Raw genomic sequence first — 26,404 nt, 5'->3', positions numbered from 1 at the left:
TACACAAATTAGTGAACACACACAATACACTTTAAAAGAAGAAAGGAGTGAAAAGTGAAGCCACTAAAAATATTTTAAATGTCTTTTTTTCATTTTTTTTTTCTTTAAGAAGGGCAGTCAGTCAAAGTAAGTTAGTACTGAGTGTAATTCATTCCTGAGCTTATCCCAGGTTTAATAAATAGGGCCTTGCTGAGATGGAAGACCAGAAATCCAAATTGCCCTCTTGAAACAAAATCACATTCATTGTTCTGGCTCCAGTAAGAGATGTCATAAAGGTGATGGGTGTGGATTCAGAAATGTCATTTTTAGCAATAAAAGCCTGGACTAGAAACCCATAAACTTCAGCTACTGTCCGTAAAGTTGAGTCTACTAGAGAGTAAAGAATTGTAGTCCCTGGAATCTCCTGTAAGAAACTACTAAATTTCTTGGCTTTTCATGATACTTGTGATTTTCTGTTTTCTCATAGTACCTAGTGGTAAAAAAAACCTGCCTGCCAGTGCAAGAGACACAGGAGATGCAGGTTCAATCTCTGGGTCAGGAAGATACACTGGAGAAGGACATGGCAACCTGCTCCAGTATTCTTGCCTGGACAGAGGAGCCTGGTGGGCTACAGTCCAAACGATCGCAAAGAGTCGAACACAATTCAAGCAACTTAGCATGCATGCACACAATAAGTGTTAATAGATAACATTTTTGAATATTTACTACAGGCTGGGTACTATTCTAAGAGACACATATTAGTTTCAGTTCTTATAAAAACCTTATGAGAACATTTAACATACTACAGACTGATTTTCAAAGAGGATGGATTAGGAAAAAATCAGTTCTTAATCAAAGTTGAGTATCCTTCCCTGGGTCACTTCTGACTCCACAGCCACATACATTTTTCCTTTAGTTTTGTTAATACAGTCCTGATCGCCACCCATCAGTTCCTGTCCAGAAGTAAACAGACAGCAGCCTTGTCCAGAGATGCAGCACTTCATAGTAGTGTTAATATCATGCCATGCCCTACAAGGTGACTAAATTCTCTGTAACAACTGGAGAGCTCTATGAGCAGGAGAACCCAGAGAAAAAGAGACAGAGTGGGTATACCTTTCTACTTTCTATTACATCTGGCATCAGACAGGTTGTCTCTAATCCCAGCTAATCCAAGAGCTGTATCACCAGCTCCTGCTCATCTTTGGCTCCCATCCAAGTCTGTTCCTACTTTGCTTGGCACACTCGGACCAACTTTCTCCTGACTTTCTTTCTGACTCTGAGCTCAGCTAGTGCTCCTGTCCCTCATCCCTGCTCCTATCCCCAGGCAGCTGCCTTGCCAAGATAGAGCAGAGTGTTGCCTGAATAAGAAAACTGAAAGAAAGGAAAATTGTCAGGCAGTCCACCATAAAAGGCAGAGCAGACTTGAGGAAAGCAGAAGCCACAGCTGAAGGGTGGTCACCTATCAAGTTAGACACCACCCCTACTGCTCTAGCTGCAGTCCTAGCCCCAATCTTGGCATCCAACAGGCCACCAGTGTGAATTCCTCTGCTTCTACTAAGCCCCCCATGAGGACTACCATCCCCAAAGGGAGCACAAAACTTCTAGCTAAGAGAGGAGCAGCCAAGAAAAAGGAAAGAGAGGGGAAGAGAAGGGAGGAACTCACAAGACAAAGAAAGAGAATTTTTCTCAAAGATAGCTAAAGAGCAGACTCACAGAGAGGAAGAATTCTAGTGGCGAGAAGCTGAGGAAGAAAAAAAAAAAAATGAAGAACTGCAAAGACAACCAGAAGAGACAATAAAGCCGCAGGAGGAGAGGGAACATATTCAGAAATAGAAGAAGCTTGTGATCCTGAAGATAAGAAGATCCCACCAGAATGAAAGCATTTCTACTGAAGAGAACTGGAGGGTATGAACACAAAGAAAGAACTTGAGCAGATTATGAGATGAACTAGAAAAAAGGAAGCTACAGATAAGAAAGTCATGGATCTAAGAAATGAGCATATCAGCAAGGAAGCTAGCCCTGGAGAAACAACACCATCTCCACTCCCATGTGGGACAAACTCCAGGGAATGGAAAACCAGTAGCCATCTATAGCCACTGTTCCAGTTACTCCCCAGGCTATAATCATAATCAAATGCATCTGAAGCATTTCATGAGGTTTGCCTGATGGACAGGCAACATTTTCCAGATAATGTTAAATTTTAGATCAAGCCAAATCAGTAGGAAATTGTCCAATGGAACTCTCATAAAAAGCAGTTTCAGCAGAATTCAAGGAAAGAAATAGAATAGAAGCTGGTTGGGGATCATCTAATGGTAAGGGGACCCGTGCTACAAGATTATTACTTTGAAAAATGTGAATGAGGTAGGAGGAGGTAGACACTGGACTGAGAATCTAAACTCAAAAGAGAGCTGTGTTTCCTTGGTTGGGCATGTTTTTTAAAAAAGAAGAAATTTAGCATATTTGTGCAGATTAAAGGCAAGAAGACAGTAGATAAGGAATAACTGAGCTATAAGAGAAGGAAAAGATAACAGGTGGAAGAAGATTCTGGAAAAAGTGAGAGCATTTGGAATTAAGAAAACAGGTACCTGGGAAGATTCTCTTTGAATAGATAGAAAAAGAACTCACTCTGTCAGTGATTATATAAATCATTCTATGGTTCTGAACTAAAAACGCTGTTGGAAATATGAAGTGGGTGATGGACATGAATTTAATGAAGGGCATGTTTATTTCTGAGTTTTCTCTGTGAAATGGAAAGCAAGGTCATCAGCTAAGGGAGGGGTGGGGGTCAGGAAAGGTGGAAATGTTGGGAATAAATGCTGAGAGAAACCCGATGGGAGATGACAAAAGATAAGTAACAATGACAAGCAGTATTAAACTTTTAGCAAGCATTATTGAATATAAAATTCATAATTTATATGTATATATTACTCTATGTTATTGCTGCTGCTGCTGCTGCTAAGTTGCATCAGTCATGTCCAACTCTGTACAACCCCATAGACAGCAGCCCACCGGGCTCCTCTGTCCCTGGGATTCTCCAGGCAGGAATACTGGAATGAGTTGCCATTTCCTTCTCCAATGCAAGGAAGTAAAAATTGAAAGTGAGGTCGCTCAGTCATATCTGACTTTTTCATGACCCCGTCGACTGTAGCCTACCAGGCTCCTCTGTCTATGGGATTTTCCAGGCAAGAGTACTGAAGTGGGTTGCCATTGCCTTCTCCCACCCTATGTTATTAGATATTAGGTTATATACTTGGGAATATTTGGTAAGACCTTGACTTGGATTTGATACAAATATGTAGACTACTAGGTTACCTCTTTGACACAATAAAAATGTCTGTAGGGCTTTATACCAAAAATTACTTTCTTACTACCCCAATTTCCTCCATTCATAATTTACTCATCTGACTATGGAAAGCTTTTCAATTCAAATACTTTTCCCTGAAATTTCCCTAAAATCTTGAGCATTTGAAGGTGAGGACAAAGACCTGGAGTAATGGAAAACTAATATCTATAATAGAAGGCTAACTTCTAGGGACAGATACCAGGTGGGAAACAGGATTTGGAGGAATAGATCCTAAAAATGGACAAGTAATGCTGTATATTTTTAAAGGCTGCTTTGATTTTCATATCTTTTGCTTTTGTGAAAATTTGAGGTTCTTATCTCAAGAATCTTTTGATAAATAGTTGGCACACTAGGAGTTTTTTTTTTTTTTTTTAAGGTCAGAATTATTTTGCCTGGAGCTTATCCACATCTGTTGAAGTTATGGATATATTTTTCTTTGTATTTTTTTTAATACATATATGCTACTAAGGGTCATTCATGTGTGTGTGTTTCTTCTCACTGAAGCTACAACACAGGAAACATTCATTGATTTTGTTGTCTGAAAGAATACTATATCCTCAACATAAATGATAACTTGCCATTTATTATGAAATCTGACCTCTGTGTTACAGCAATGAAACTCCTGAAGATCAATGTGATATGTTGGAAAGCAAAACAAAACACCATTAAAAATCAAAGTTGATGAAGGTCACTCTGTCTCATAATTCTCTTTTGTACCATTTCCAGTCCCTAGGAGAAATTAAGAAAGAAAAGACTAATATTTCTATTTCTTCTCTGAGAAACAATGAAAATGGAAGAAACCTCTTGGTGTAGTAGAATAAAATGGTCAGTCTATGGCTATTTGGAGAAGAGAAACTAAAAGACTTTGCAAAATTAAACTGGGATCTTCCCAGAGAAGAGCCTCGGGAGATTTAAAGACCAGGCCAAGTACTTGGGTAGAGTCAACCCAAAGGTCATCATACTTGCATTCATGCAGAATGAAGAGTAAGAGCAAGCTGAAGGATGAGATGGAAGTAAAATGGAGTGAACTAAAAATCAAAACATGACATAAGAAGGAGCCTTGCAACTATAAACTTCTATAAATCACATATATTTGGGGATGGCCTTCCCACAGTACTGGAGTAGTGGGGCTGGCCCATTTTCATTCTAGAATGCTGTAGTACAAAATGACTTCAAGTGATATCTAAGTTACAAGTGATATCTAGGTTGCTTCTCTAAGTTAGGAGCCTCACAAAGTTTTAAATTACTAGAAAATTTTAACTTAGTTGGGCTATCAGTGCCTTATTGATATCATTTGAGGGGGAGATGGTACACATCACTATATTACACATCAAAAATGCAAATGAGTATCTATGTGGCTCATCTCCACTTAAGGAATGTAAGTCCTTAACTTCAGCTCACATGTTCTGTATCTTGAGTCTCATTGCAATGAATAGTGAGCAAACTGAAGAATCTCCTGGAATATGGCTAGCATAAATACAAATACCTAAATATGATGTCTGATATAGATTTCAATAAATTTTGCCCACTAATGAACAGCACTATGCTTATTGTTGTTCAGTCTCTAAGTTGGGTCCAACTCTTTATGACTCCATGGATTGCAGCACACCAGGCTTCCATGTCCTTCACCATGCCTCATGAGAAATATGTAGAATAAATTAATTCCAAGCTAGTTCATATTATACTATCTTTTTTTTCAACGTTCATTATACTGTTTAGCAGATATTTAAAAAGTGAATGTTAAATGTGAATGTCAACAGATTTGGTACTGCCATTTGTACTTCCTAGAGAAGAAAGATAATTCAATTTTTAGGTAAGTCAAGCAAAACATATACAAAACCATAAACTAATACACTTATTAAAAGTAGTTTGCTTAATAGTGAAGAAAAAGAGACTTAAAAATGATCTAATAAACATCGTAAAATGACAAACATGACTGCTAAACTTCTTACTACTTTCCTTCATATTTTTCTATAGGTTCTGCCCCTCACTCCCAGCCACCATATCATGACTGTTTTAAAACTGATATAATGCACACTCATTTATCCTTAGTCAAGAAACTTTGTCAGGTATGGAAACATAGACTTGGTGGCTGTGGGCTTAAAAAAGAAGAAAGTTAATTTTTAAAACAGAATAATAATTTGCAATGTTTTCTTGATCTAATTTCTCTTAGAGTTCATACCTCATATTACCTCACAGATAAATTAGGAAAAAAATACTGCTTCATACTTTACAAAGTTGTAAGTTTAAAATGAAAACACTGCTCAGAATCTCTCAGTGAATAGCTCTACTTCCCATAAGTAAACTAAACATTTGAGATAACACAACTCTTCAAAGTCATAGTTTTGTTTAATGTACATAGCATCAATGCAGCGAGTGGTACCTCTGGGTTCCCCATTTCTCTGAGGCACATGCGTTTATATCAGAACACATGAAAAGGGTTAAAGTAAAACTATCTCATAAATATTTATTTGGGCGAATTTATTTTTGAAGGTGGTAAAAATGAAGTCTTACACTGATGAAGTGGAGGAAAGCATTAAGTCAACTGAGTCAATATTTGAAGAGGGAGGGTGAATACCAACTGCCAATTTGCTAATCAGCTCTCATCAATGTCCAAGATGACTGTCTTTCGTTGAGAATGCATTTCAGTCTTTGTTTATTAAATTTCAGATGGTTTACTAAAACTGCCAACAAGAGGACTAATTGATGCCAATTATAGGGTCTTTCTCAGAGGAATTGGAATGAGTCCACACATTCATTTCACACACATGACTCATCTGCCCTCAATTTAATAATGATGATTAGCCACCTTGATACCATTAGAAATAAAAATACAGTCCTTGATTTCTCTTGTATAATATCTGATCTGACATTAAATCAAGATATTACTGGTGCTGATATAAACAGATTTCCCAGAATTTGGATTTAATTTTCCATTTTCCCCATATTACCATGTCTGTAGGAATGCAAAACTCAGTTTCATAAGAAACAAGAATCTAGTTTTAAAATATTATTGAAATACTACTCTTGAAAAAGTCTTTTTATAGAAAATTAAAAAATAACACAAGCTGTGCTCCTATAGTGCATGTCTTAATTGACAATGCAAAAGCACACTTTTAGTCTAATTCTGAATTGCAGTTACTATTTATGGTGTTGCTTTTTAAATGTAAATAACTGATCATGTCACCAGAAGTTAATGTCTTTCTTCCCCAAGCCCTATTGAAATTCTGATTCCTATATATTAATGTTCTGCTTCTTCATACCTTATTGAAATTCTCATTCTATTTGAAAGCTACTACACATCTCTACAAAATAACAATGCTTTTATTCTTATAGGCAAAGAATGAAATTCTTACACTCCAAGAGAAAGTCTTTCCCTTACATGTATTCTTACTAAAAATGATAGAATTTTGCCTTAAAATGAAGTAAGAGAAAGGAGGATACAATCTATCGTTCATCATGTTCTACTACATGCCAGGCATACACTAAGTATTTTTTAGGCATTTGTCTAATTTAATGCTCAGGGCACCTTTATGTTGTAGATATGGTGAGCCCATCTCAAAGATGAGGAAATGGAAACTACTTCTCTGGTGACAAGTTTATGCAAGGGAGAATAGAGCATAGAAATGGAAGGAGACATGGCACAGTGACTTGTAGTAACCACAGAAATTAAGTGGTGGGTGACTTTGCTTTGAGTGTAAAGATTTTCATACGAGTTAAAGTAACTATATACATATTTAAGCAAATATAATGTCAATTAGGATTCTTTTATACTTGAAAATAAATGAAAAAAAATTATTTTGGTTCTACATGTAGTATATGATTTTGATACAAAGAGTACCAGCACATTGGCAGAGGTTCTCAGCAAAGTAAAATATTCTAAATCCATCAGCCCACCATCTCTCTTTGGGTGATTGCCTTCTTGAGATTACAATATATATAAGCAAAGCCTGGTTAAAAAAGGAACCAATACCTACATTTCTAAACACTTAAAAGAGGAGAAGATTCTGAGGATCAAAAGTGGTTAATGTTACCAGAATAACAAAAATCACAAAATTGGTGCTTGCAGTTTACAACCATCACTCCTCCTATGTTGTTGGTTTCAGGTTTCTCTTTTTCATGGGATTTACAGTAAACTTGGAATATGCAAATACCTTATATCACTTTGGACTAAATAAATGTTTATACTTTATTCTTTAGAATAAAGTCTTTATGTTAAAAACTGTGTATGAACTCTTGTGACACAAATCATCATAATATCTAAAACTTCTGTATTCGGTTCAGTTCAGTCCAGTCACTCAGTCATGTCTGACTCTTTGAGAACCCAAGGACTGCAGCATGCCAGGCATCCCTATCCATCACCAACTCCTGGAGCCTACTCAAACTCATGGCCATCGCATCATTGATGCCAACCAACCATCTCATTCTCTGTCCTTCCCTTCTGCTCCTGCCTTGAATCTTTCCCAGCATCAGGGTCTTTTCCAATGAATCAGTTCTTCACATCAGGTGGCCAAAGTATTGGAGTTTCAGTTTCAGTATCAGTCCTTCCAATGAATATTCAGGACTGATCTCCTTTAGGATGGACTGGATTAATCTCCTTGCAGTCCAAGGGACTCAAGAGTCTTCTCCAGCACCACAGTTCAAAAGCACCAATTCTTCAGCACTCAGATGTTTTTTGGTTCAAATCTCACATCCATACATGACATGCACATCATGAGAAATGCTAGACTAGATGAAGCACAAGCTGGAATTATGATTACAAGGAGAAATATCAATAACCTCAGATATGCAGATGACACCACACTTATGGCAGAAAACAAAGATGAACTAAAGAGACTCTTGATGACAGTGAAAGAGGAGAGTGAAAAGCTGACTTAAAACTCAACATTCAGAAAACTAAGATTATGGCATCAGGTACCATCACTTCATGTAAAATGGATGCGCAAACAGTGAAAATAGTGACAGACTTTATTTTGGGGGGCTGTAAAATTACCACAGATTGTGACTGCAGCCATGAAATTAAAAGATGCTTGCTCATTGGGAGAAAAAGCTATGACCAACCAAGACAGCAATTAAAAAGCAGAGATATTACATTGTTGCCAGCAAAGGTCCATCTAGTCAAAGCTATGGTTTTCCAGTAGTCATGTATGGATGTGAGAGTTGGACTATAAAGAAAGCTGATCACCAAATAATTGATGCTTTTGAACTGTGGTGTTGGAGAAGACTCTTGAGAGTCCTTTGGACTGCAAGGAGATCCAACCAGTCCATCCTAAAGGAGATCAGTCCTGGGTGTTCACTGGAAGGACTGATGCTGAAGCTGAAACTCCAATTCTTTGGCCACTTGCTGCAAAGAACTGACTCATTGGAAAAGACTGTGATGCTAGGAACGATTGAAGGTGGGAGAAGGGTATGACAGAGGATGAGATGGTTGGATGGCATCATGGACTCAGTGGACATGAGTTTGAGTAAACTCCAGGAGTTGGTGATGGACAGTGAAACCTGGTGTGCTGCAGTCCATGGGGTCATAAAGAGTTGGACATGACTGAGCCACAGAAACAAAATTGACTAGACAAACCTCATTTGAAAAGATCCTGATGTAGGGAAAAATTGACGGCAGGAAGAGAAGGAGACCACAGAGGATGAGATGGTTAGATGGCATCACTGACTCAGTGGACATGAGTTTGGGTAAACTTCGAGAGTTGGTGGCCTGCTGTGCTGTGGTTCATGGGTTCGCAAAGAGTTGGACACAACAGAGTGACTGAACTGACTGAGACAAACTTTTGTTGGTAACATTTCTGCTTTTCAATATGTTGTCTAGGTTGGTCATAGCTTGTTGGAGAAGGCTCTTGAGAGCCCCTTGGACTTCACGAAGATCTAACCAGTCCATCCTAAAGGACATCAGCGCTGGGTGTTCATTGGAAGGACTGATGCTGAAGCTGAAACCAATACTTTGCCCACCTGATGCGGAGAGCTGACTCATTTGAAAAAACTCTGATGGTGGGAAAGATTGAGGGCAGGAGGAGAAGGAAATGTCAGAGGATGAGATGGTTGAATGGCATCACTCAATGGACATGTGTTTGGGTGAATTTGGGGAGTTGTTGATGGACAGGGAGGCCTGGCGTACTATGGTTCATGGGGTTGCAAAGAGTCAGACATGACTGAGCAACTGAAATAAACTTGACTAGACAAACCTTTGCTAGCAAAGTAATCTCTCTGCTTTTTAATATGCTGTCTAGGATGGTCATAGCTTTTATTCCAAGGAGCAAGCATCTTTTAACTTCATGACTGCAGTCACCACCTGCAGTGATTTTGGAGCCCAAGAAAATAAACCCTGTCACTGTTTCCATTTTTTCCCCATCTATTTGCCATGAAGTGATGGGGCTGGATGCCATATTCTTAGTTGTTTGGATACTGAGCTTTAAGCCAAGATTTTCACTCTCCTTTTTCACTTACCAAGAGTCTTTTTAGTTCTTTGCTGTCTGCCATAAGGGTGGTGTCATCTGCATATCTGAGGTTATCAATATTTCTCCCAGCAATCTTGATTCCAGTTTGTGATTCTTCCAGCCCAGCATTTAGCATGATGTACTCTGCATATAAGTTAAATAAGCAGGGTGACAATATCCAGCCTTGACATACTCCTTTCCCAATTTGGAGCCAGTCTGTTGTTCCATGTCTTGTTCTAACTGTTGCTTCTTGACCTGCATACAGATTTCTCAGGAGGTGGGTCAGGTGGTCTAGTATTCTTATCTCTTGAAAAATTTTCCACAGTTTGTTGTGATCCACACAGTCAAAGGATTTAGCATAGTCAATAAAGCAAAAGTCGATGATTCTCTGGAACTCCTTTGCTTTTTCGATGATCCAGTAGGTGCTGGCAATTTGATCTCTGGTTCCTTTGCCTTTTCTAAACCCATCTTGAATATCTGGAAGCTCACAGTTCATGTACTGTTGAAGCCTGGCTTTGAGAATTTTGAGTATTAGTTTGCTAGCGTGTGAGATGAGTGCAATTGTGCAATAGTTTGAACATTCTTAGACATTGCTTTTCTTTGGGATTGGAATGAAAATAGACCTTTTCTAGTCCTGTGGCCACTGCTGAGTTTTCCAAATTTGCTGGCATATTGAGTGCAGCACTTTTACAGCATCATCTTTTAGGATTTGAAAGAGCTCAACTGGAATTCAATCACTGCCACTAGCTTTGTTCATAGTGATGCTTTCTAAGGCCCACCTGACTTCGCATTCCAGGATGTCTGGCTCTAGGTGAGTGATCACACCATCGTGGTTATCTGGGTTGAAGATCTTTTTTGCATAGTTCTTCTGTGTATTCTTGCCACCTCTTCTTAATATCTTCTGTTTCTGTTAGGTCCATACCATTTCTGTCCTTTATTGTGCTCATCTTTGCATGAAATGTTCCCTTGGTATCTCCAATTTTCTTGAAGAGATCTCTAGTCTTTCCCATTCTATTGTTTTCCTCTATATCTTTACACCAATCACTGAGGAGGACTTTCTTATCTCTCCTTGCTATTCTTTGGAACTCTGCATTCAGATAGGTATATCTTTCCTTTTCTCCTTTGCCTTTCACTTCTCTTCTTTTCTCAGCTGTTTGTAAGGCCTCATCAGAAAATTATTTTTCCTTTTTTCATTTTTTTTTCTTGGGGATGGTCTTGATCCCTGCCTCCTGTACAATGTCAGGAACCTCTATCCACAGTTGTTCAGGCACTCTGTCTATCAGATCTAATCCTTTGAATGTATTTGCCTCTTCCACTGTATTTGATTTGTAAATCAAATTTGTAAATTTGTAAATCACTGTAACTGATTTGATTTAGGTGATACCTGAATGATCTAGTGATTTTCCCTACTTTTTTCAATTCAAATCTGTATTAGTAAGACTTTAATTCATCATTTGAAAAGGTACATTAGTGGACTAGTGATTTAACACTTATTTTAAAAAATAATTCACTTCAAATAATCATTGCATATGAATAAATTCTATAATAGTTATTAGTCTTTTACATGTCTCTAAAGTAGATTTTAAATTTTTAATTGGGAGTATTGAGAATGTCCTTGCAAAGTTCAATGGGTTTATTAATTAGAAAAGTGAAAGTAGCTCAGTTACTTCCGACTCTTTGTGACCCCGTGGATTATACAGTCCATAGAATTCTCCAGGCCAGAGTACTGCAGTGGGTACCTTTCCCTTCTCCAGGGGATCTTCCCAACCTAGGGACTGAACCCAGGTCTCTCGAATTCCAGGTGGATTCTTTACCAGCTTAGCCATAAGGGAAGCCCATGTTATAGAGGGATCTAGGTAAATGTTAGTTTATATTTTTCTGCATGCCTCATTTTTTTTAATCTTAGTAATAAAACAGATATGCCTATAGTATCCACCTGACTTTTAAAAGAAAAGCAGTGGATAAGCAAAAGTCCTCAAGCAAGATAAGTGTCTGCCTTATATAGCTTCCAGACACTATAAAATCATTTGTCACAACAGCAGCAACAAAATCACAGTTACAAAATACTCAGAAGTACATGTTTTTTATTTTAATTTTGATTTTACTAGTGTCATTCATAGAGATTTTCACCAACTCTGCTCTTTGCTTGCTATTTGCAGGTGGTACCCTTTGTGTCCATCTCTCTATTAATTTCCAGCTTAAATAGAAGAAATTCCTTTGCTCTGAGAACCTTAGCATAAGTGATTGAATGAAGGATACAGAAATACAGAAGACTTTACTTAAGGGTCTAAAAAAAAGGAAAAAGGAATTTCAGGATAAATTTTTCATTATTTGAGATGAAATATAGAAATATTTGTAAAGGGATTTCAAGAGCTATGTTAATGAAGCCATGAAAAGTTTTGATGTCTCCATAGATAAGGAAAATGATGCTATGATACAGAGGATAGAGTTTTTTGTTGTTTTTTAATGCCATTACGCAACCTTGAACAAATGATTCAAGTGAACAAGTGAATGACTGTATACAAATAACTGAATGAAGATTAAACATAGCATGGGAAAAGACTTTAATGATAGTAAAAGATTTTTAAAATATCAAACCATGGCAGAGCTGAACAAAATGGTTTTCTCTTAAACATATTTCAAAGACAATATGTATCAGATATTGTACACTGTATCCTGAAAGCTTTTTTTCCTAATATTACAAAATGTCTGTAGAGAATGAAGCCACAACATGTTGGAGATGTTATTTTTAACTGTGCAATTTATACACTGGGAATTTGACATAAAGAAAAAGATTTCACTGTTGTAGTAGAACATCATTTTGAATGTCAAAAAATCCTCAGAGGACCTGGTAACAAGAGCCACTCAGTACAAAATATTCCATGTACCGTGATATACTGAGAACTATTCACTAATGAGAAGCAGAAAATAGTAAGAAATAAATGTAGGTGCTTATAACACTTGCCAGAATTGCCAGAGGGATAAAGGGAAACTCTGATCCATATGTTATGGGAAGGAATAACAAAATGTTTGTCAAAAGAGACTTCTATCAGAATTAACTTAAAATATCCATGTACTCTTCATCTAGGTGTTTCAACAGACTGTTTCACTTTTAAACAACCTCAACATGAGATCAACATTTAGGCCAATAAATATCTAGAGCCTGAAATAATCACTTAGCTGGATAAATCAATAAATAGCAATATTGGTTTAAAACAAGGGAAGAAAATATATTGATTATACATGCTCTACAAGTTTGCAAGCTATTTTGTGCTTTAAGTATCATAAATAAGGATGAATTTAGTGATTATCAAATATATTTATCATAAAATGGGCAGTTTATTTCTAGGAAATACTTCCATCATCAATACTCAGTATATGTTAATCTTCTAATTTATAAATACATTTTAATTTATAATCTAACTCCAGTCAAGAATACTGGAGTGGGTAGCTGTTCCCTTTTCCAGAGGATATTCTCAACCCAGGGATCAAACCCTGGTCTCCTGCAGTGCAGGTGGATTCCTCACCATCTGAGCCAGCAGGAAGCCCAATATACATATTTATAATATAAATACATTCTTCTTCTAAACATTTTTGTGAAACTTCACATACTTTCCCTATTAAAAAATCCATTAAAATATGTTTTATGCACTTGATATTATTGGTAATGCTTTATGTAGAAATAACTGTGACTTTGCTTTTCTTATGATTTAGAGAAGAAAGTTCAAATTGAAAGGAAAATGTTTGATTGCATGAAAATAAAGTTTATATGTAGAATACTGAAATTTTAGAACAAAAAGTTGTAACCCCATTTACTATACAGTCCATGGAATTCTCCAGGCCAGAATACTGGAGTGGGTAGCCTTTCCCTTCTCCAGGGGATCTTCCCAACCCAGGGATTGAACCCAGGTCTCCTGCATTGCAGGCAGATTCTTTACCAGCTGAGACACAAGGGAAGCCACAACAAAAAATAAACAATAGAACTCCTTACTAATAAATTTTACTAGTCTCTTTGCATTATTGTGATAAAATGTAAAATATATTTAAGGCATTTTACACTGATGTCTTATACCAGACATAGCGGTAACTACAATAGTATCTGATAAAGAATGTGGAGGCACTAGGCTAAAGACTGTAGTACACATTAATCTGCATAATGTAACATGTCTACAGTTTAGCCCATTTTAGAGACATGGAAACCAAGTTGTATAAATGATAAAAGAATATAATGTTAATTAATTATAAGTACTGACACAAGGATTTTTAACCAGTGCTGTCTGAAACCAAACCCTCTGTTCTTTCCTCACGATGCTTCTTCTTGCATGTACTTATTCATAAGCATTTATGGTTTGTCTAGGATGAATCAAGCATCATGTTAGGTAGGTACTATGCTAGGTACTATGCTAGGTGCTAATAGCTAAGGAGGCTGAATGTACACAAACGTGGTTCGCTGTCACTCACTCTAAGACCATAGACTGGTTATGTAACTTGTTAGGGTGTGGTTTCTCCTCTACAAGTTGTAAATGACTATAGAAACTCCTTCATAGTGTTATTATGAAGACTAATTGTTATGAACATTAACACAGTATCAAGACATTATATATATATATATATATATATACTATGGTATGTGTTATTATTGGCACTTGAACTACCATTATCAAATCTTTGGCACACCAAAAATATTATTTTTATACTTTTCCATTCTACTAGAGAAAGATATAATATATACTTACTGGATCAAATAATTCTCATTTTCTACAACATTAAAAACACAGGTGATTAACAGGAAATTACAGACATAACTTGTTGAAAACATAATTATTTTTGACTAATTGCTTATGAATCCAGTCTGTTTTGTAGATTAAATAAAATAAATTAATAGAAAGTTAGTATCTAGGAGTCTTTTCTGCTGATTAAAAAAAAAAAAAAACCTGCCTTTTTTGGCCTCACATATTAAGACCAGGAAGACTGATATTACTTTATCAACAAATAATATTTGTTGGATTCAACAAATAATATTTTTTTAATGAATATATGATTCTCTGTTCAAGATCTCAGAGTGTATGTGTGTGTCCTTTCAAATTAAGCTAATTTGAGAAAATGCTAGGATGAGGACAGATGAGAAAGAGAGGAGAATAGGCAAAAAATCATTTTGGTTATGGAAGAAAATAATTTGTCTTTCATTAAAATTAATAAAATTGTTTAGTTCTAGATGTTTTTGGCCCTGGAGTAGTGGGACATCTTAGGCAAAAAGTTAAAAAAAAAATTGGGTCTGGTTCTGCCTTTGCTACTAAATGACTGGAAATAAAGCTCCTCATTTCTTTAGAATTCTTAGTGTGAATAGTAATAGTATCTAAAATATATTGAGTACTTACCATTAAGTCATTTAATCTGCCAAATAATTATCCCATATTACCAATTAGGAACCACTAGCACTGTGAATTTTTTAAAATGTCCTGAGTCCAAAGCTACTTTGTACTGGAATCTCGATTAAAATCTAGACAGTTTACTACCAGGGCTGTACTCTCAACCAATATACAGTATAAGAAGGAAAGAATGCAGATTAATGGATCCTCATCCAGCACTAATGAATGTGTCTATCGAAAAACTTGGAAATCAAATAGGAAAAAACACTATACCACACGGAAACTAAACAACATGTTACTAAAAACAAATGGATCGATGAGAAAATCAAAGAGGAAATCAGAAAATACCTTGAGACAAATAACAATAAACCTAACAAAATGTATGGGATGAAGCAAAAGCAGCTCTAAGAGGAAAGTTCATGAAGATATAGGCCTTCCTCAAGAAACACAAAAAATACAAATTAATAATCTAACCTTCCACATAAAGAACCAGAAAAAGAACAAACAGAATGCAGTCAGCAGAAGGAAGGAAATAAAAAAGATCAGAGAATAAATAGATAAAATAGATAACAACAACAAAACAATGGAAAAGATCAATAAAACCAAGAGATCTGTTTTTGAAAGGATAAACAAAATTAACAAACCTCTAGCCAGGCTTACCAAGAATAAAAAAGAGAGGACCCAAATAAACTAAATAAGATATTAAAGAGGAGAAACAAGGACTGATACCACATAAATACAAAACACCAAAAGAAAATATGAAGAATTATATGCCAAAATAGACACCCTAGAAGAAATGGACATGTTTCCAGAAACATACAGCCTGCCAAAACTGAATTAAGAAGCAAGTAATTTGAATATACTGATTAATAGAAGTGAAATAGAATATGTAATTTAAAAATTCCCTGCAAGTGAAAGTCCAGAATGGGATGGCTTCACTGGGGAATTCTATCAAACATACAAAGAACTTATCCTTATCAAACTATTCCAAAGGATTGAATAGGAAGGAACACTCCCAGCTTCATTTTCTGAAACCACCATCACAATCAAAGCCAGACAAGGACACTACAAAAAAAAGAGTATTACAGACCAATAATTTTGCTGAGTATAGATGTAAAACTCCTCAACAAAATATTAGCAAATGAAATTCCACAATATATAAAGGGATTATACACTATGATCAAGTTAGATTCATTCTAGAGTCACCAGGATAGTTCAACATATGCAAATCAATCAACGTAATACACTACATTAAGAAAAAGAAAAGACAAAAACCACAGGGTCATCTCAAAGACTCTGAAAAAGCATTTGATAAACTTCAATATCCATTTATGATAAAAACTCATGCCAAAGTAGGTGCAGAAGGAACATATCTCAATATAATAAAGATCATTTATGATAAACTCACAACCAATGTAATCCTCAACAGTGAGAAGCTGAAGCCTTACCTTGAAATTCAGAAACAAGAAAAGGATGCCCACTCTTACAACTTCTATTCAACACAGTGCTGGAAGCCCTAGCCACAGCAATCAGACAAAAGTAATAAATAAAGTTATCCAGATTGGAAAGAGGTGCAATTATCACTCTATGCAGATAACATGATAATGTCTATAGAAAATCTTAGAGACTCCAAACAAAAACTATGAGAATTGATAAACATTCAGCAAAGTAGCAGGATACAAGATTAATTACAGAAATATACTACATTTCTTTATAGTAATAATGAAATATCAGAATGAGAAAGTAAAAACAAAATTCTGCTTAAAACTGCATCAAAAAATAAACAAACAAAAAAAAACCCCGAAAACAAACAAAAACCTCAAATAAACTTAATTTGACACACAAACAAAAACCAAGAATGTGAAAGACCTATATGCTGAAAACTATAAAACATTGATAAATGATATCAAAGATGATTCAAAGAAATGGAGAGATACCTTGTGCTCTTGAATTGGAAGAATTAATATCATGAAAATGGCCACATATTACTTAAAACAGTCTATAGATTAATGTGACCCCTATCAAAATAGTCATGACATTTTTCACAGTACTAGAACAAATAATCTTAAATTTTTTATGAAAATGTAAAAGACCCAGAATCACCAAACTGATCCTGGGGAAAAAGAACAAAGCTGAAGGCATAACCTTACTAGAATTCAGGCAATATTACCAAGTTTGGTAGTCAAAGCAGCATGGTATTGACACAAAAACAGACATATAGATCAATGGAACGGAACAGAAAACCCAGAAATAAACCCACAAACTTATGGTCTACAATAAAGGAGGCAAAAATATACAATGGAGAAGATGGTGTTAGGAAAGTTAGCTAAATGTAAATCAATGAAATAAGAACATTTCCTCACATCATATACAAAGATAAACTCAGAATTGTTTAAAAACCAAATGTAAGATATGACACTGTAAAACTGAAAATAACATTGGCAAAATGTACTCTGACATAAACTGTAACAATATTTTCTTAGATCTGCCTCCTAAGGCATAAGAAATAAAAGCAAAAATAAACAAAGACAAAAAGCAAAAAAAAACAAAGGAGACTTAAAAGTTTTGCACAGCAAAGGAAATAATTAACAAAATTTAAGAAAACAACCCATAGGCTGGGAGAAAATATTTGCAAATGATGCAACTGACGAGGACTTAATTTCCAAATTATGCAAAGAGCTTATACAACTCAATACAAAAATAACAAACAACCCAACCAAAAAAAAGGGCGGAAGAACTAAATAGACTTCTCTAAAAAAGGCATACAGATGGCCAGCAGGCACATGAAAAGATGATCACCACTGCCAATTATTAGAGAAATGGAAATCAAAACCAGAATGAGGTATAACCTCATACTGGTCAGAATCATTTGTTTACTCGTTAAGTCATGTCCAACTCTTGTGCACCTCCATAGACTGTAGCCCACCAGACTCCTCTGTCCATTAGATTTCCTAGGTCAAGAATACTGGAATGAGTTGTTATTTCCTTCTCTAGGGGACCTTCTCAACCCAGAGTTTGAACCTGTGTCTCCTCCTTGACAGGTGGATTCTTTACCACTGATCCACTACAGAAACCCGTTAGTTAGAATGGCCATCATCAAAAAATCTACAAATAATAAATGCTGTTGATGGGAATGTAAATTGTTGCAGTCACAATGGAAAACAATATGGAGGTTCCTCAGGAAACTAAAAATAGAGCTACCATTTGATCCTGTAATCCCACTCCTGTGCATATATCCTGAAAAGAGGAAAACTCTAATTTGAAAAGATACATGCACCCCAATGTTCATACCAGTGTTATTTACAATAGCCAAGATACAGAAACAACCAAAGTGCCCATCAACAAATTGGTTTAAGAAAATGTGATGTGTGTGTGTGTGTGTGTGTGTGTGTGTGTGTATGCTTCCCAAGTGATGGAGCAGTGAAGAACCCACTTGCCAATGCAGGAAATGCCAGTGATGCAGGTTCAACCCCTGGGTTGGGAAGATCCCCTGGAGTAGGAAATGACCATCTGCTCTAGTATTTTTGTCTGGAAAATTCTATGGACAGAGGAGCCTGGCAGGCTATTATCCACGAGGTCACAAAGAGTCAAACACTACTGAGCACACACCCACACACATATACATAGACACACACATATAATATTGCAATATTACTCAGCCACAAAAAGAAACAATGAAACCTTGCTATTTGCAGCCACATGGAGGGACCTAGAGAATATCATATTGATATGTGATATTATATATGTGGAACCTAAAAAATAATACAAGAGAATCTATACCCCAAATGGAAGCAGACTCATAGACATAGAAAACAAACTTATGGTTACCAAGGGGAAAAGGGAAGTGGTCGGGATAACTTGTTTTTATTTTTGTATTTATTTATTTTTGGCTACACTGGATCTTCATCGCACCTTGGGCTTGTCTCTAGTTGTGGAGAACGGGGGCTACTCTCTAGTTGCGGTCTGCTGGCTTCTCATTGCTGTGGCTTCTCTTGCGGCAGAGCTAGAGCTCTAGGGCGCATGGTCTTCAGCAGTTGCAGCGTAGGGCTCAGTAGTTGCCGCTTCTGGGCTCTAGGGCACAGGCTCAGTGGTTGCGGCACACCGGCTCAGTAGCTCCAAGGCACGTGGGTTCTTCCTGGACCAGGGATTGAACCCGTGTCCCCTGCATTGGTAGGCAGATTCTTTACCACCGAGCCACCAGGGAAGCCCTTATTTTTTTCATTTTTGGTCACAAGGAGCAGCTCATGGGATCTTAATTCACAACCAGGGATTGTATCTGGGTCCAGGGCTGTGAAAGAACTGAATCTTAATTGCCAGACCACCAAGGAACTGCCAGGAAGGACAAATTATGGGTTTGGGATTAACAGACAAACTACTATACATAAAATAAATAAGCAAGAAGAATATACTGTATAACCCAGCACAGGGAACTATATCCAAAATCTTATAACAAACCATAATGGAAAACAATCTGTATATATGTATATATATACATATATGTGTGTGTGTGTATACACACCCACATAACTGAATCAACTTTGCAATATACCTGAAGATACACAATATTGTAAATGAGCTTTATGTCAGTAAAAAATGTTTCTAAATTTAAAAATTTAAAACATCAAAATTACTTCAGCTCATGATCAAGATACTTCACAAATGCAAATTCTATTTTGCAGGTATAAGAAATGGGAGTAGATCTTTAGTTCTTAAAAGCAAATCCTTTCGTGTATTTTTAAAATTATTTTCAGAGGATATCTCTAAGAATCTTTTACTAAGGGATATTTTAACTCTTCTAATAGATTTTCATAGGGATAGGGTTTATTTTCCTATAGAACTTTCCTTCCTTAATGTTAATATGATGTTATAGATTTCAAATCTTTTACTATATTAGTTTCTTGTCATAGTTACAGAACTGAGAGGAAAATGCAATCCCTAGTAGTATGGTTTAGTAGCATCTGTAAGACAATATTAGCACAGGTATATTATATGCACATGTACGCACATGTGCACGCATGCACAAACACACCCAAACACACTCTTTCACCTCTGGTAGATAAATCAATCCAGAATTTCAGATGCCAAAGCCTATTCATCACCGTTGACAATTTAGGCCAGATTCCTGAGAATTGGGAGTGAGCTAGAAGATAAGGTGTCATTTTAATCTTCATTCGTTTTCACTTTTATTGTTGAATTCATAATACATGTGAACAAAACCTGTATTGGAAAAGCAAAGCAAAGAGGTAGCCTATTCCCTCCCTGTAGCTGCATGAAAACCTCTTCAAACCAATTATTAATAAGTATTAGCAGAATTGTTAATTATCCTGGGGTCACCACCTTTTGTAAAGCCTTCCAGAGTAGAAAGGGGGTGTGGCTTAGCTCACAGCAGGTTAAAACAGCCCCCTAATTGACAAATTTTATGCTTAGCAGTTGGGTTGGTGAGAGGTTAAATCACATTTACTCTCCTTCCACAGAAGAACATGGATGGATTATTACATATATCTTTCCTTCATTCATTAGACAAATATCTATGGACTCTCTGATTTAGGCTTCAGAGATCCATGGTAAACAAAAGAGGCAGCCGTTGTCCCCTGAAGCTTAGATTCTATCTTTATGAGAAAACATTGTCACTTGCCAGTTTACAATTAAGAGAAATCTATTGTAGTATGTATTAGAAAATTCTAAGTCTAAAGACTTTCAAAGAAAGCTTAGGCTGCCTTATTTCCTAATTCTGAACATCTGGAAGGGAAAAATACTATACATTCACTCAAGCTCAAAAAATGTTAACAAACTCCTCCTAATTCCAGCGTCATGTCACCAATAAAATACCAGCATTTCCCAGATGCATCATGCATTCCAAGACTTCTGTTCTTCTTAGATCATTTTAGTGCTTTTCTAACTATGGAAAGATGCAAGAATCCAGCTTCATAAACATTTTCCTGAAATATATCTAACTATCTAAGGGCTAGTTTTGCCTGTTTCTCAAAGCACCACCATCACCTTCCTATTACCACTGTCAACTGAAATAAAAAGGCACAACTTTAGTTTCAGTTTTATTTGAAAACTTCCTGAGGACAATCACCTCTAAGTTAGTTCTGGGAAACTGCTCCAAAGAGGTAGGGGAAGAGGCCAGTATATATGGTGATTTTGGCTAAGGGCTACATGCAGTACAACATACATCTTGGTAGAAGATTACTGCTAGCCACGAGTAATAGATATCTCAGTTAATTTTAGTGCTTTTATAACTATGGAAAGATGCAAGAATCCAGGTCCATAAACATTTTTCCTGAAATATATCTAACTATCTAAGAGCCAGTTTTGCCTGTTTCTCAAAGCACAGAGTGCCTCATGCTGTTCTTTGTTATGAATTCCCTTCAGATCAGAATGTACTGTAGGCTAGCAATGATAGTGGCTAATAAATTAATCTGTGCAGAACCAGTTGGTGACATTCCTTGTTTTACATTACTATCACAAAATAGAACATGGATTACACTGGAACCTATACTTTCCTATAGAATCAGCTAAGAATTATTCTTATAAAAAAATTGAAGCACCATTATTTATCTTTCCTGCTTATTTTTGTGGTTTGCCATCCAGAACCCTACAAATCCTGACTGTGCAGTAGGTAGATTGGGGGATTTAATTCTCTGGTTCTGCTGTGTACAAGCTAAGTGAACTTAGGAAAATTATTTCACCTTCTAAAAGAGCTACAAATAATAATAGCAGCTCCCTTCTTCTTCTTTTTCTTTTTCTTTTTTTTTTTCTTTTTTTATTTGTACAACCCTCTGCTGTTATTCACTAAATTGTGTCCTACTCTTTGTGACCCCATGGACTGTAGCCCACCAGGCTCCTCTGTCCATAGAATTCTCCAGGCAAGAATACTGGAGTGGGTTGCCATTCCCTTCTCCAGGGGATCTTCCTGACCCTCGAATCCAGCTCTCCTGCATTGCAAGCAAATTCTTTACCATCTGAGACCATCAGAGAAGCTTTGTCTTTCAATAAATTGTTCATCAAATTAAGGTTATCACATAGTGGTTTGGAGTTGCTCATATCTTTGCTATTTTTTAGTGTACAGAAGAACAGTAGTGATATCCTTCTTTCATTTCTGATATTAGTAATGTGGTTCTTCTTTCTTTCTCTCTCTCTTTCTTTTTGTTGCTAACCTGGCTAGAGGCTTATCAGTTTTATTGATTTTTTTCAAAGGACTGTCTTTTGCTTTTGCTGATTTTCTCTGTTGGTTTCCTGTTTTTAATCCTATTCATTTCTGCTCTAATTTTTAGTATGTCTTCTCTTCTGCTTACTTTGCATTTAATTTGCTCTTCTTTTTCTGACTTCTACAGGTGAAAGCTTAGATTACTCATATTATTAGATCTTTACTTTTCTCTAAATAATGGATTTGATGCTATACATTTCCATCTAAGCATTGATTTGCTGCATCTCACAAATTTTGATAAATTTTATTTTCATTTAGTTCAAAATAACATCTTTCTCTTGAGTTTCCTTCTTTGTCAATATCAATATTTAGAACTCCTTAATTTTCAAGTGTGCTGGAATTTTCCATTTGTCTCTGTTATTCATGTCTATTCAGTTCTATTGTGGTCTAAGATCAGGTAATGTATCATCTTTATTCTTTCAAATTTGTTAACTTGTATTCTGTGACCTAGAATGTGGTCTATGTGGGTAAGTATTCCATATGAGCTTGAGAAGAATATGTAATCCACCATTCTTGGATAAAACTATTGATAGAAATTAATTATATCCAATTTATTATTGGTGTTGTTGAGTTCAGCTATGTCCTAAGTGATTTATCTGCTGTTGATCTGTCCATTTCTGGTAGAAGAGTGTTAAAGTCTCCAACTATAATAGTGGATTCATTTATTTCTCCTTGTGATTTTATCAGCTTTTGTTGAATATGTTTTGATTTTCTGTTATTTGACACATAGACCTTCAGGACTACACGTGTTTTCTTGGAGAATTGATCCCTTTATCATTATGTAAGTTTCCTCTTTATCCTTGATAAGTTCCTTTGCTCTGAGGTCTGCTCTGTCTAAAAATAATATAAGTATTGATACTTCCTGTTCCTTTAGATTAGTGCTAACATATATTAAACTCCGGGAGTTGGTGATGGACAGGGAGGCCTGGCATGCTGCGATTCATGGGGTCACAAAGAGTTGGACACGACTGAGCGACTGAACTGAACTGAACTGAACATATATTTCTGCATTCTTTTATTGTTAATCCATATGTATCTTCATACTCAAAGAAGGTCTTTTGTTGACAACATGTAGTTGGCTTTGTTTTTTGATCCACTTTCACAATTTCAATCTTTCAATTGGTGCATTTAGACTATCAAATTTAAAGTGATTATTGATATAGTTGGATTAATGTCTACTATTTTTGTTACTGTTTTCTATTTGTTTCCTATTTTTGTTTGTTTTGTTTTTGTTTTAATCTCTCACTTGTTTTCTTTGTGGTTTTAACTGAGAATTTTAAGTGATTTCAGTCTCTTGTGGGGTTATTGCTCCTTTTCCCTGGGTCCTGGTGTGCACAAGGTTTTGTTTCTGCCTCCCCCCCCCACCCCCCCACCCCCCACCACCCAAGAGTCTCTCTTCCCTGCAGTGCTGTGGAAGTTCTGAAATCAAATCCTGCTGACCTTCAAAGTCAGATTACCTAGGGATTCCCAGTCCCCTTGGCAGATCCTCAGGTTAGGAAGTCTGATGTGGGGCCTAGATCCTTCTCAACAGTGTGAGAACTTCCTTGGTGTAATTGTTCTCCAGTTTCTGGTTGCCTACCCGGCAACGCTATGGTAGGGCTAATGGCGACATCACCCAAGAGGAATTATGCCACAGCTCCCAGGACTGCTGCTGCCAGTCCGCCTGCCCCTGAAGCAGGCCACCACTGACCCATGCCTCTGCAGGGAGCCCCCACTCACAGACAGGTCGGGCTCAGCCTCTTTCGGGGCGCTTCTTTCCTCTGCATTCTCCTGTGCAAAAGGTTTTGTGTGTGCTCCCCAAGAGTCTCTGGCAGGTATGAGGTTTGATTTTAAGGTGATTTCACCTCACCTACCACCTCACTGTGGCTTCTCCTTTGTCCTTGGATGTAGCATATCTTTCTTTGATGGACTCCAACATCCTCCTGTTGAGGGTTGTTCAGCAGCTAGTTGCAATTTTAGTGTTCTCACGGGAGTAGATGAGCACATGTCCTTCCACACTGCCATCTTACCTCCTCAAGGAAAAAAGTGGACACAGTGACAGATTTTATTTTCTTAGGTTCCAAGATCACTGCAGATGGTGACTGCAAGCCATTAAATTAAAAGTGGTTTGTTCCTTGGAAGAAAAGCTATGACAAACCTAGACAGTGTATTAAAAAGGAAAGATATTACTTTGCTGACAAAGATCTGTATAGTCAAAGCCATGTTTTTTCCAGTAGTCATGCATGGATGTAAGAGTTGACCATAAAAAAGGCTGAACACCAAAGAATTGATGCTTCTGAACTGTGGTGTTGGAGAAGACTCTTGAGAGTCCCTTGGACTGCAAGGAGATCACACCAGTTAATCCTAAAGGAAATCAACCCTGAATATTCATTGGAAGGACTGATGCTCAAACTGAAACTCCAATACTTTGGCCACCTGATGCAAAGAGCTGACTCATTGGAAATGACTCTAATGCTGGGAAAGCTTGAGGCCAGGAGGATAATGAAGTGACAGAGAATGAGGTGGTTGGATGGCATCATCGACTCAATGGACATGAGTTTGAGCAAACTCACTAAATTAGAATACATATTTCTCTGAATGCTGTTTTTTAGCTCACATATACAAATAATAAAGAAGTAAATGTGAGAGAAGAAATAGTTATGATACTCCAATAATAATAATGATTAAAAAACTACACCAAAATTGGAGGAATACTAATTGCCAGTTCCTAACTAGTCATGCTAACTTGAAAGCATCAATTTCAGAGCCAAATATTAAAAAGGCACCTAATAATTTTCTTTAATAGAGTGAGCAGCTATAACCTGAGATATTTCTTGGGACTGCTGTGAGAGACAGCTCCCAAATTCTAAAATCAGACATTGAGCTATTTGAGGAAATATTTTGGCTTGAGGTTTGCAGATTCTGGTTTACGTTTTCCAGACTCCAATTTCAGAGTTCTCTTCAACTTCATTTTTATCCTTTACAACTAAATAATCACTAAATCCTTGTAATGGAGTCCTCCCATTCCCTCTTGATTTTCACAGCAATGAATGGTTCTTTTAAAACACCAGAATTGTCATATCATGATTCTAAGATATTTCCTCAGCTGTGTCCAGTATGTTATTGATGCTATCAAAGCCCTTAATTTCTGTTACAGGATTTTTTTTTTATCTGTAGTATTCTTTTTCATTATTTCTTAGCATTTTCTTGTCTCTGCTTGCATTCTTATCTATTCTTTCATGCTGCCTACTTTATCCATGTGACTGTTGTATAGTATTAATTATCATTGTTTTAAATTCCTGGCCTGATAATTCTAACATCCATGTCATATCTGAGTCTGATTCTGATGCTTTCTCTGTTTCTTCAAACCATACTTTTTACCTCTTATATGCTCTGTAATTTTTTTCTTATTAGCCAGATACGATATACTGGGTAAAGGAAACTGATGCAAATAGACCTTTATTTATTTATTTATTTTGGGGGAGATCTTAGTTCCACAACCAGGAATTGAACCCAGGCCCTTGGCCGTGAAAGCATAGAATCTTAACCACTAGACCACCAGAGAATTTCCAATAGACCTTCAGTAATGTAGTAGCAAAATGTGAGGGAAGGGAAAGTGTTCTATAGTCCTATGATTAGGCCTCAGTCCTTCCGCCAGTTTGTAATTCTCCTTTTCCCCTCTCTTTGGTGGGACAGGATGGTTCAGGTGGGCTGAAGCTGTCTATTTCCCTTTTCTTAGTTGGTTGGGCTCTGACAAAATCCCAATAGTATAGGCTCTGGTAAGATAGTTTCTCTTGAGTGAGTGCAGGCCTTGTTAAGAAGAAAAGAGTTCCCTGACATGTTCCAAAATGGTTCTATTTCCCGCTCCTTCTACAGAGGAATTTTCCTCTAATACTCACTGTGAGAACCTGGTAGGTTCTCCTGGAGGTAAAATTCACAAAAGTGTGTCGTTCCCCATTTACTGGGTCTCCTTAGAGGTTTTATCTCTAGACTTGTTTAGAGAGAGCCTCCACACTTTGTCACCATTCACTTTTTCCTACCTAGCACCGGTTCCCACTGAGGTTTCTGCTCCTAAGTT

Source organism: Odocoileus virginianus, chromosome 25, assembly GCF_023699985.2.
Source record: "Odocoileus virginianus isolate 20LAN1187 ecotype Illinois chromosome 25, Ovbor_1.2, whole genome shotgun sequence".
Classification (NCBI taxonomy): Eukaryota; Metazoa; Chordata; class Mammalia; order Artiodactyla; family Cervidae; genus Odocoileus; species Odocoileus virginianus.
This window is presented reverse-complemented; position numbering follows the sequence as displayed.